The sequence below is a fragment of the Ctenocephalides felis genome, unplaced genomic scaffold, assembly GCF_003426905.1.
Source record: "Ctenocephalides felis isolate EL2017-DRISC unplaced genomic scaffold, ASM342690v1 CF-g0.4_SCAFFOLD_03570, whole genome shotgun sequence".
NCBI lineage: Eukaryota > Metazoa > Arthropoda > Insecta > Siphonaptera > Pulicidae > Ctenocephalides > Ctenocephalides felis.
In genome coordinates this window covers 116,017-129,073 of record NW_020539724.1, presented here as the reverse complement: position 1 = coordinate 129,073, position 13,057 = coordinate 116,017, and positions in this window count along the sequence as shown.

Genomic DNA, 13,057 nt, shown 5'->3' with positions numbered 1-13,057 from the left:
ATATTCGTATATAACGATTTAAAGTTGAAATTTCTAGAGCATTCATATGATTAGCTATTGTAGTTACTCTTCGATGTGTCCATTAATCAACATTAACATATTAAGTATTTCTCTGATTTTCTATTTTACTATTGAGTAAGTTCTTCTGGATGTACTCTGTCGGCTATATAAAAAAAATATATAAATTTTATAACAGAAGTAATTTAACAAAATCTTCGTCACCAAAATATAATCGTGCACTTATATACTTGACTTAAATTGTAAATATTGAATTTGAATAAAGTATCTATCTATCTATCTACAAAACTTGCACTCATTTTGGCGACGTGTTATCCATAAAATACTAGGTATAGGACAAATCCTAAGGTTATCGACACAAGTAATTCTTTTCGTTACATTCTGAAGTCTGAATCTCATTAATCTATTGTCAGTGCATTGAATTCATTCCTTGTATATGTTCCATTCGATGTTCTCATGTACAATGAATGCTGTACCTACTGTTGTAAATGTTGGATGAAAAAGTGCAAGTCGCCTTTATATCATCTTATGAGTCGTTTATCAAGTCGACATGGTGGACTTCTTCTCATCAAAGCAACTTCGAGACAAAGATCCGATGGATTGGGGAAAAAATTATGTTTTGGATCGTAAGAAATGGGAATAGGGCTGGAAGATACTTTACTTAAAACAAACGAGTTTTAATAAAAAAAATACGTTCATACTTTGTCAAGTAAATTTTGAAGGTAATGCAATACCGGAATACCGGAAATACCGGAAAAACCGGCACACCGAAAATACTTGTATACCGGAACACCGGAAATACTTGTATATCGGAACACCGGAAATACTGGTGTACCTGTATACCAGAATACCGAAAATACCGGTGTACAGTTTGAATTTTCGGCGGCATGATACCGGTATTTACCTTAAAATTACCGGTATTTTCGGTATTTTTACATAAGCGCTACTTGATACATATTACACTCGAGTTTAAATTTTTTGGAACAAATTTATCTTTAACTTCCATAATCGCATAAACAGATATATCTTTAAGTGATACAAATAGAATCTGAAATAATGATGTTAATTTCATCATCAAAAAATTTTATATTTTAATTGTTTACTTGTGTATAGTTGTAGGTGTATATATATTTTTTTATATTTGTACAAGTAACTATCAATTATTTGTTTAAGATAATAAAATACCGGTATTTTACTGGTATTACCGGTTGTGAAAGAAAAAATACCGAAATTTCCTGAGTTTCCATGAATCGTGATAAATATTGTGAAGTTGTTACTCTAATTCAAATCCAATAACTAATGATCACGTTTATCTACGTCTTTGTAAAATCTTTTGATTTAAAAATAAATAAATAAATATTACCATAAGCTACTAATTTGCCAGGACAATCCACTTTTTTATGACTTTGCAGCGTTGAAGTTCGTATAATATTGATTGCATATCCACACATAAAATTTCATATATTCATATGTGCATTTTATTCGAATACATATAGAAAGTTTATGTGCATATGAGACTCGTATACATATGGTAATAGACGCAAGAATATTCCAACTTGCTGGGGGGTCTCTTATATTTACCTTTTAGTAATGCTAATAACCCATTTGTAAGAAAAGCTGAAGTACCAACTCATAACTATTTGCCGCAATTTGTATTCGTTGATGTCAATTAAAATGAAAATGAAACAGAATAATGATCAAAATATCATAAAATAATATTACTGTGCCAAATGGAGGAGAGATTGAAGTCATAATTTGCAGCGGAAAAATTAAGGCATTTGATCCTTAGGAAAGTACTGGTCAATTAGTCAAAGAAATAATTTAATGCAAAAACGGAAAGGATAATGTAGAAGAATCTTGCTTGTTATTAAAAAATACTAAACGCAAATTAATTATTCTAGCAGATTGTTTTCGAATTTCTGCTTTCCATAAAAATATTAAACAAAAATGAAATTAAGTATACATTTTATTTATATCATATTCATAAACATCGAATAATTACAGTGTAGGATTTGAGGAAAATAACTGTTCATAATTTATGACATGGAGCAGGCGTCTCAGATTTAAATACTGATTTATGAGTATTATATCGAATACTGCAAATGGCTCACATAGGAATACATAAAATATTATAATGTCATTTATTTTCTCTTTATATCTTGCAGTCAAAGGAACTCATAAAGGAAATTTAGTTGAAAGGCAAATTTCATATTAGTAGAAAACGATTGCTTTAATGAATAACGGTTCAATCATTAAAATCTGAATTAGTTTTGATGAGTTATTCATGAAAATTATTCATTAGCAGCATTTATTGAATGACTTAGAATGATATAAATTTCTATTTGTCTTATTACACTTTCACACAAATGATTACCAGATTTTTGTTCTTAAGTACCATAAAAGAGAAAGAACAACTTCTAGAAAACAATAGTTGATGGCCTTCTTCCTTACTAATAATGGAGTGATAATATATATGGTAGCAATGCTCCTAGCCTAGAGGCTATAATCTCAAGACAAATTCTATCACGACTGCATGCTATGTAGCTGACAAAGGTGAGTTTCGAACCCAATGGCTGCTGCACCACATTTTCACCATGGTCAGTACGTGAAATAAATATTTATGAGCAAAACCAAAGTAGTGTTCTTTTATATCATAACGTTTGAACAGTGTTATCTAAAATAAAACTTAAAATTATCAAACAAGACTATTTTTCCATTGCAAATTTCCATCCGTGTTTTGATGAGAGCAGACACAATACCGGTTCGCATATCGTATGTCGGTTATGTAAATTTGGCTCGTTTGAAAATCGCGCGCATTACTGATCGCGAACAAAAAATGAAAAGCAGGGATTGCGCACAATAACATCTGTGACAAAGAAGCGGGAACGGTCATACAACAATGGATCTCCGGTCTGCATTGTACTAGCCAGAACCGATTCGACGTCATTTGCATCTGTGGATTCGATAGTCCGAGATTCCATGACACCAGAGGTAAAGGATAATTGTTTCGAGTGATTTACTATGAACTTATATGCAAACGCCCTTATGGTCGTCCATGAATCCACTAGAATCTCCACCACCAAAAGTTGACCTAATTGATGACGATTCAATGCAAAAGATTCATGACTGGAAAAAATTGTGCTCAAATGCAAATCCATATACAAAAAGTTCGACGCCATCTGCATCTGTGGATGACGTAGTCCGAGATTAGATGACACCAGAGGTAGAAAATATTTGTGCCAAGTGATTTACTATGCATTTATATGTAAGCGCCTTCATGGCCGTCCATAAATCCACTAAAATCTCCCCCACCAATACTTGATCTAATTGATGCCAATTCACAGTTTCGATGCTTGACTGGAAAAAATGTGGATAAAAGAAATGCAAATCCATATATAAACAGTTCGACGTCATTTGCATCTGTGAATGGGATAGTCCGAGATGACACGACACCAGATAATGGTGTTAAGGATGAGATTTGATGAAAATGTGCATAGCCAAATGAAGACCAAAGCAAGAAAACCAATTTAATCCTCACCACCAAAATTGACTTAGTTCATTTTATTTCAATACTTCCATTGCAAAAGGATCATACCTGACAAAAATTATACTTAGGCAAATTACAGATCCATTCATGAAGAAAATAAGGAACCTCGGATCATTTGTACTAGCCAGAACCGATTTCTGCGTCATTTTTATCTGTACCATGTAAGATAGTCCGAGATTACATTTAGGTACTTTTGACGGTTAGATTTGCTATGCATTTATATGTAAGCGTATCCACTTCAATGTTTTGCAATAAAATCTTAAGCAAATTGATCTCACAATTATAAGATTACGCGACCCCAAAGAACGATCAAGGATAATATTTTTAGATGCTCTTGGAAGCTCGATTTGCTATACGTTTATTTGCAAGCGTACCCATGATTATGCACAGCCATTTGGAGTCCAAAAAATAAAATTTTATACGTGAATCTCGCAATGCAAACTTATTAACCTAAAAAGTTCATGCCATAAAAAAATATCCTATAGTTCGAGATTATAGGACACCAGAAAACAATAAAAGATAATATTTTGAGGGCTTCAGGAAGCTGAATTTACTATATATTTATCTGCAAGCATACCCATGGTTGTGTATAATTACTTCAAAATCAAAGCATTAACACTACTTGAATCTTCAGTACTATTTTGATCTTAATTCGATGCTTCGACGCAAAATTGGTCTATCAAAAATTATACATAAAGGAAATGAACCACCAGTGTAACAAAAAAAGCAAAATAGTATTAAAAAAAACTTTTTTTTTCAAATATCTGTTGCCGACGTTCGGTTGGACTGTATGAATAAAATCTTGGAAAGAAAAACATCAAGTAAAAATAAAATAATGCTACACCGAAACTGCCATTGATTATGGATTAATCAACAACGACTGTAGTTGTAACTACTTTTGAGTGCAAAGACTTGATGCATCCAAGACAAACTCTGTGTTCCAAAATATTATCAAAAACTTCTCTTTTACAAAAGACGTTTATTATAAACATCCCATTCATTCTTAACAAAATTTCCCATCCCATACAAACTCGAGTTAATTGACATACAGTACTCATATTAAACCACAATTTACTAATTACACTACATGCATCCATATATTGCGTTGATTGTGATAATTCTTTATGAAAGAACTGGTAGGATGTCTTCATTAAATACTGTCATAAAATACTTGAGGGTAATAATATCATGACAAATGTAATATTAATAGGTCTGTAATAAAGATAATAAATGCACACTATTATATTTATATGAAGCTGGTTTTGTAAAAGACCAATAAAAATTATTGAAGTCATTCTATGTGATAAATTGAACTATGATAGAGGGTAATTTTTCATAGAAGTGACTTCAGGCAATTAAAACTAACTTAGAAGCACATTTTCAGTTAAATACAGACCAGGCATCAAAGACCAAAGAGAATAGTTGATTTGGATGATTGTTTTTGGTGTCTTTCAAATATTTTATTAGTTTACTTGAAATTCTGTTTAAGAAAATCTAAGGCAAGAAAGAGCAAAAATGTAAATAATACTTCGTCAGCTAAGGAAGATTAATTTGAATAGACTTTCTCAGTTTGTTTGTTCTATGGATGTAGAATATAAATCATGATCTTAGATGTTTATGTAAGGGCACAATAATCTACATAGGTTGAAAAAAATTTATATACGTAAGCACCACAAAATTCAGTATTTGAAGATTATAACTCGTGAAAAATATGCAAGTAAGTTTTTTTTCAATTTCTGGATGAAATTCATTCAAATTTTGTTAATTTTTAAAGTGAACAAAATATCGTTTTTCTCATATTTTGAATTGTTTAAGTAGAGAATGTTGATATTATATATGAGAAAATAATAGTTATTAGAAATTACACCTAGTGACGTATTTACTAGGAATTTTAAGATTTCAAAAAAATTATAATTAATTGAAAAAGGCATTTAGCATGAAAGGCAAGTTCCATGAACTACCCAAAATGTGTTATAATTGACTTAATCAACCAAAATTGTGTTTTAGATATTTAGATAAAATTTTCAACTGCTTATTTCGGAATCAAAAAAAGTGCTTATATGTCCTAAAACTGTAATTTATTGCTCCAAATTTCAATGACGTAACAATATTTGACTGATCACATCACAAAAGCAACTTTTGACACAGATTTTGACTATATTTTTTCAAACTTTGATGAAATTTCAAAATTAAACTACTTGTCGTAGGGTCGTAATATTTCAGTATGTTCTATAAGACCATGATATCTATCGTTAAAAAAATACACCAAAAAGGCTAAAAAATCAAATTATTCTCACATTCCGTAATGTTGTAAGTTATATGCAAACTGAAGAGATATCACATGTACAAAATCCGTATACAATTTTGAAATAAATAGGTTTCAAGATATGCACACAATTGCTCGAAAAAGTAACTTGCACGTGAGACTGAAAGAGGCGTACGAATGCGCTTATCAAAAGCCCCGGAGAAATGCAACGATATTTTACATCTTGTCTATGTTTACCCTTCGTCTGGGAATTATATATATATATATATATATATATATATATATATACATATATATACATATTACATTTCCACATATGTAATAAACATACAAGCCTTTATCATAAGGGTGTACGATAAAGTTTATCATATTTTACGAGCGCCCATCGCTATCACTAGCTCTTTCAATTTATTCCTCCGAAAAATATGAAAACGGGAAGAAAACATTAAAATAAATTTCAAACCTTATCTTTGACCTTTTGTGACTTCGTTGACATGAATAGATGACTTGTAAGAAACCTCTACAGATAAGATGAACACTTACCTGAAAGAAAACAGAAAATAGATATGTTAATAAGAGGATAGATGACATGTAAATTAATCTAATACATATACAGAATTATATTATCTACTTTTGTTGTTTAGTTGTACGAATACGATACTAATTTCCAGACTTCTTGATATTTGCACTAAATCCATTTTGACTGAAATTAACTCAGAAAGTATGTATGCAACGGCCAAGCTTTTTCAGTTTATTATCTCAATCTATATATGCAAGGTGTTTATTAAACCGATTCGAAGTTTATTTGAGTCATGTACGATTCGGAGAAACGCAAAGGCAATAATTCCTTGGTATCTCGAGAGCTGTTGATCGTAAATTTACTTTGTATCGAATTTCCTTTAACGCGAAAGGGCTTTGACTTATATTTAAATAAACAATAGGATATCGACATCGCTGCGAACATGCCTCGTAAAAATTCAATGATCAGGAAGAAATGGACCATGGAATATTTATCTTTTGCTTTGAAGAATTGTTAGAAAAGAATTTAGTTGTTTGATTTTGTAAATTTCATTAGTAAATTTCATGTGACAAACCGGCATTGTGTTCACTGTGAAATTGTGCAAAAAAAGTAAAGAAAATAAGTTGAAATCAAAGGTATCATGTGTAGATATTTTTAAGGTAAATTTCTCAACCGAGGTATCTAATTTAGAGGTTTTCTTCTATATTCATATACAAAATTAATATCAGTATTATCAGCTAATCGTGAATCCTAGAATATCATTTTAAATAACTCAATCCCAAAGAAAACAACATAAAAGTGTTTTATTCGTATTATCAGTAGAAGAAAGTTAAGCTATCAAGGGAAACAGACTGAACGTATCAAGAAAATTGTTTTCGTAACTTGGAAATAAATTGTAGTTTTATGGCAAATGGTTCTCTCTAAGAAAGCTTTATTGTTGGACGACAAAAATAAGACACATATACATACATTTACATGTGTATATAACTATTATATAAACAAGAAATTGATTTTAATTTCACGAGCTACTGATTACTTAACCAAGCATAAGACAGGATGACTTTATATGCTTTATCTTAATAATTGGTTCGAATTAATAATATACATTAGAGATGCATCCTAAATCAATATTAATGCATTTCTAATTATATATATATATATATATATATATATATATATATATATATATAGATATTCAAGAATTTATTTATTCCATTAATTAAACATAATTTTCTTGCTTGCCAACATGTGTGATAACATAATCAATGCATTTGAAATGGCACTTGGAGAAATTTATGTTTGAATGCACATTGATTAATTAACTGCAGATTATTTACCCAGTGATCGTATATATGTATATACTAGCAAACCGGGCGAACTCCGTTTTACTACCAGATGGTTTCACTTTATGTAACATTTCGTTAGGTGATTAAAAGATGAAGAAAAAAATTGCCTGCTGTTGAAATTGAATAAAAATTTGCACAATACACGTAATTGATTTGATGATTTCCAATTGAAATGTTAGAAATGTGAGAAATTTACCTTAAAAATATCTACACATGATACCTTTGATTTTGAGCTTCTCAGAAATATTTAAAACTTAAATTTCATGTGGACACCCTGGAGTCATTTCCAGCTGGAGTCATATCCGGCCGGAGTTATATCGGGGAGGAGTCATAACCGGTTGGAGTCATATCCGGGAGGAGTTATAACACTAATATAACGCTAATTATGCTTAATTATAAGGCTAACTCGATGAAATTTAATATTAGTTTATTAGGGGGTGTCTATCAATAATGTGAGGTTTTTAGGGGAAGGAAGGTTTGACAAAAAATCACGAAATATCACGTGGGGGTTGGAGGGGTATAGTAAGATAACACGGGTATTCATTTTTTACCTGATTGTTTTTTAACCGATTGGCTAATTGCGTTATAAAGAAAGTTCCTCGAGCTGCCCCTTAGACCATTTCTCCAATATTATTATTATGCATTTATTGTGTGTGTATGTAAAGCCTAAACCGATAAATTTCTCAATTGTTCATATTCATTAAATTGCTATAGCATATAAAATTTCCGTGATAACTTCCTGCACTCGACAAGTAAGTAATCGCCTGTATGGATTTTTACAACGCCTATATAGGCGATTCGAAACGCATTGTTGAAAACCTCAACAACGCCATATAATATATTCAACATAACAATATATATATATATATATATATATATATATATATATATATATATATATATATATATATATATATATATATATATATATATATGTATATTCCTATATTTATATTATATCGATTTTCCATAGCTGACTCCATGGTGGTACTTCATTAACCACACAATTACCACATGGGGGTACCGAAGCTGAAGATTAATTACTAGATTATATTTACACAAAGGTTATGACCCCAAGGGTCTGCATGAACTCGCCGATTAATCAGTTATAAATTCAGTGCCGTTTGAAATTCATATATAATAAATAAATGCTAACTCTATGATGGTCGGTAGATAAATTTGATCGATCTGGTAATAATGGTCAAATAAAACGAAATTTTGGTAGATATTTATATTTATTACAATTATATCAAAAAATTGTTATAGAAGAGTTTAGAACATTTGAGCACTGTTTGAATATATAGGAACCTAGAAGTATATAATGGGTCCATCTATGTCTTCACAATACTCGGTAAACTGCCCAAAATCTTTACAAATATTAATAATTCTCACAATAGGAAATCCAGAGACATCAAATTATTTTTCGATTTGTTTCTCGTATACATTTTCAGCATTCAGATTTTGATTATTCAGATATTCCATCGTAGTACAAAAGTTAGCATCTGCATATGCGCTGACATCCACTCAAACACATGCTACAAAATCAAATAAAAGCGTTTTACCAGATATGGATTGAAGAATGATTTTCAAATCGAAAGAAATCAAATATTTTGTCTATGCAAATAGGAGGATAGATGATAAAAAGCTTATATAGAAGGAAGTGCTCAATGATAAGCTGGAAGATGCTATTAAAAATTAGAATAGATTTATTTTTAGCGATTTAAATATCCCAATAATTAGATTACAAAAGCGTAGAATCGTATAGATTATACGACTATTATCTGATTGTCCTAATTCTTCCGTTATCTGTCACCAATTCCTAATCTACCATGCACTTGATCGCATTCTAATCGTTTTATAACACACGAATCCAAATATCTAAATTGGTGATTTAGGGCAGTTCTTTTTTATTCATATCTTATCTAGAGATATTGCTTCTATAGAAAATCCATGAGCCGTATTCAATGCATAAAACACACATGTAAAACGCATTCGGGCGCACATTCGAGGTTTCGAAGGTATCAGCTGTCATCCGCACACTTTTAGGCTTCCAGGTGCCGATAGTATGCGGTTTCAGAAAGATTACAAATTTTAAATATACATATATGTATACAGTAATCAATTCTTGAGTACAGAGGTTCCCAACATTTCAAAAAACATGTTATTTAATGACAACCGTTTTAACTAATAATCACGTAGAGGGAGGGGGGTCTAGTAAGATAACACGTGTATTTATTTTGTTTATTAAAAAATTCAAAATATTTAAAAAAAAAAACTATTTTTTCAAGGTACTAAAAATACACGTAATGTTTGGAAGCGGAGGGGAAAGTGGTACTTTTAATCATCATAACAATCAGACCTATACTCACAATCAGTATTTTATTAGCTGGTATAATGTATTTTCAAGGCAACTCAATGGTTGACTTCTTTGTGATGATTTTTTTACGTTACATACTTGTAAAGTGAGATTTGATATATTTCAGCAATAAAAGCTATTTGATCTAGAGAAGATAAAATAGAATTGTTATGATAATGCTATGTTACGGGTATATATTCGTATGATTCGGCAGTAACAAACTGTCAAAAAGCTATGTATTTGCTGTGAAATCAGGCGTTTTACACATAATATCTAACCCAAAATCGCTCAAACGTCAAACAATAATTTTATCATAAGTGCAACTTTCTGAAATCTGACGTTTATGTGTAAAATTGCTAAAAATTGCTACCAATTTTTACGAAGATAGACCCGTATAATAGCATTACCTAAACGTTTATATTTTATTAGAGAGTTGACCCAGAGTTTTCGTGGTTGCAAGGTCGAGGCTTTACCTATCGCTTTTCTTTGAAGTTGCTTGAAAAAATCTTCACGGTTTATATTGTTTTCGGAAGGATTAAGTATTTGTTCGCAATAGATAATAAATAATATTGTTACAGACCTTTGTTTCTGGGAAACATCTGCCTAAGTGCCTGTTGCTTGTTTAGTGAACCCTTAATTCGGTCATTACGTTGAGTTAAAACGGAGCCATTTGACAGAGAAAGTACCAAAAGCGGATGCTTCCAAGGGCGTTTCGTTTGAGTCTAATTAGATTTTCGTTTATTAAGCGACCCTGCATCTCCTTTTTTGTTCGGCTTCCTGTCACGGACCGATAGATAGATTAACGAGTAAACTGAACGGCTCAATTAAATCGACGGGAGTAATACAATTGTTCATGTTGTTCTTATTGTATACAACAAAGGACAGCACAAACGGGCCAACGAAAACTTTATGCCGAAAGCTCGGATAAAGAAATGGTGCTTTCGGGGAAAGCACTCGCGTAATTAAACCGGGCGAACGACATTAGAAATAATGCTACTTATCGTATTTGTGTTTCGAGTATGTGGAACGTAAATAAACTGATCACTGATATTTTTGCACGCCTGTAAAAGAAAAATACGACAGAGGAATAGTTTCAAATTAAATTTTTAAATGGTCCTAGGCAGATCCGTAGAATAGTGTCAGAGATTTTTTCCATTGCCATTTCATACCGCTGAAATGACCTATCTTCAATTGGAAACATATTTATGATCTATTTTTTCAAGTGACAATGGCCGTCGCTACTGCACGATGTCAGGTTGTCCACAGCCTGAGTTCTAACTCGCGACTCCGCTCACACGAGTCCGTAAACTAAACCATGGAACACCCTATACATAGGTATATCAAAAGATTATTTATTGCTTACGACTGTCCTAATTTTTCTGTAATATGTAACCCTAAAATATTATACCTCTAATTTTTAATAAATTCAGGAGAGCTATTTCTGCAATATCTATGAGTTACGAGAGTTAAAATAAGGAGGCGTCCATTAATCACATGATCGCTTTTTAAGGATTTTTGGACTCCTGACTTCCCTTTCGTGTTAATAAAATACTGATTGTGAGTATAGATCTGATTGTTGTTCAAATAATTAAAAACATCTTAAAGTCACAATATATATTTTTGTATATGTATATTAAAAGGTTGAACAAGTTGCCATATTAACCACACTATCTTGTGCATGTGGTTTTTCAATCTATTCTATAGAACGTTATTTAATTCAACACAATTAAAAAATTGAATATAAAAAATGAAAATTTTAAGTAAATTCAGTAGTATAGACAAGTCTTGCGATAAATGTTGTCAACGAAATCATGATTGGTTTTGTCAAAAAAAATTGCTAGTTTTAATTGAATTAAAATAAATCAAAATCAAAAATTGAATTTTAATTTAAGTAATAAGTGTTATATTAAAAAAACTAGGAAATTTAATAAAATCAGTACTCTCACGAAAGCAATAGAATCCTGTGCTTCATTGTTGCGAAATTGATATCACCATGTATAAATATTTAAAATGGAAAGTGTTCACATATGCTATCAGATTATAAAGGACGCACCTACATATGGTTTAACAGACTGTAAATGATATGAATTTGCTTCAATAAGAGTTAGGTTTCAGAGATATTTCATTTTATGTGCCCAATTACAACGCCTTAATGCATTTGTGTCCGATTTCGTGTCTTTATATGGTCTGTCTTCAGTAACAACTTCTGATTAGCTCAATCATACGGAGAAATAATTGGGAGTTATAATAATATTTATTAAACATTAACATGGTTGTTTGATGGGCAAGATATAAATTGTGATATGTGATATAGACATAACAAAACTACCTAAATATTTAACGATAAACGGTGCAATCATTCATCAACAATATTTTTTCAAATAAGTTTCTTTAATAAAATAATGGAGTTCTCATAATCGTATAAAGAACAATTATCAAAATGAAAAAAGGATGATCTTTGGGTGGCCTTCTAACAGCATTCAGAAGTAAACAAAATATAAAATTCAGTAAGGACAATCATTGGATTGCCTCTTCTAATAGCGTTGGGTAAAAATAAGCCTAGAAATATTCACAGCAACTGATAGAACAACTAATTCATGCGAATGGCATTGTGATAAGCTTTGATTAATCAAGATGACATCTACGAATATCTATATATCTAATATTTTGATATAAACATATTCTAATTCTAACTACGTCTGTCCTCACTATTTTATTATGCAAAGGGCAATCGATATCACATAATACGATGAATGAGAGATGGGACCATGTGGGGCTAATAGTCTGCTCCGCAAACACTTCCTAGTGGTAGGTATTAGGACCGATTGTCGTTTTGCGTTTGGGGTTTCCAATTGCTTTGATTCGCAACCGATTTGTGGGAAACCTACAATACAACACGTATGCACAAAGGTGGACCCATCTAAACCCGAATACAACGAGGCTTTAGGAATACCAAATCGTTGATTATCTCCAATGTGATTGAGGCACCTAACCTTTGAGGTGA